Here is a 1,148-nt window from a genome sequence, read left to right as displayed (position 1 = left end):
AACACTGACAGTTGTCCTCAGGCATTCTCCTAACTGGAGGCACAGGCTCCTGCAGCTTTGCTGCTGCAGTTGTGGAGGGCTGAGGAATGGTATTTATAAATTTATACATATTTAGTATAAAATGAGTTTACCAGTCATAGGAAAGAACCTTTTCTGTCCCTCTGTCACTTTAGTGGCTCTTGGGAGTTCAGAGATGGTTTTGGTGGATTCCATTTGGCCTTGTGCAGAATAAAACTTAAATCTTTTCCTGGCAGATACTTCTTTCCTTGGTATTTATTTCTGCAGGACAAAGATGAGTTCTTTCTCTTGAAATTCCACAAAGGAAGATGATGACACTTGTTTCAGGATTGTTTTTGTCTTAAACACAAGAGAGAAAGCAGAAATACTCCAGAACAGTCCACTTCCAGCCATGCTGTTGGTAAAAATCAGGACTCAGACGTAACACTGATTTATTCTCTTCAGGCTCAGCTGTAGAGTCCTGTGTTTCCTGGATCTGGAATTCCTGGATCTGTGTTTCCTGGATCTGGGTTTCCTGGATCTGAGTCTCCTGGATCAGCCAGGGCAGCATCTGGGAAGGCACAGCCAGGAACAAGTCCCAGCTCTAAGCCAGACACGAGTGTTAACTGGAGTCAGGCCATCCTAAAAGGACAATCCAGCACTTGCTAAAGCACCTGGTGGGTTTTGTTCTGAGCTGAAACAAAGGCCTGTGTGGGGAGCAGATCAACATCATCCCAGTTCATGGGATGCAGGAACTGAATTCCACTCTCACTTGTGCTGATCAGGGAAAGCCTTTCCAGACCGGCTGCTCCTTGTACAAATAATTCACTGCATCTCCCTCGAGTGAGAAATGACCGATCTTGTGAGAGCCTCAATCGCTCGCCTGGAGGGTGTTCTGTAACAAAACCCTCCTTCTTCTTTAACTCGGCAAGTATTTGTTTTGCCCCGGTGCTGAATGGAAGCAAACACCCCAAGCTGGCTGTGCCTGCCTGGGTTGAAATGATGCCTTAGGTTTTAACTTTTATATTTTTCAAATCTTGTGCTGCTCAGTGTGTGACTCTGGAGTTTCTTGTGGCCTGTTAATTTCTGCTCTCTCAGGCCAGGCAGACATAACAAAGCCTCTCTGGGCCTGCTCTCCAAGGACACCCAGA

This window comes from Corvus brachyrhynchos, unplaced genomic scaffold, assembly GCF_000691975.1.
Source record: "Corvus brachyrhynchos isolate BGI_N302 unplaced genomic scaffold, ASM69197v1 scaffold46, whole genome shotgun sequence".
NCBI classification, from domain to species: domain Eukaryota; kingdom Metazoa; phylum Chordata; class Aves; order Passeriformes; family Corvidae; genus Corvus; species Corvus brachyrhynchos.
Note: the sequence above shows the minus strand (reverse complement) of the source record.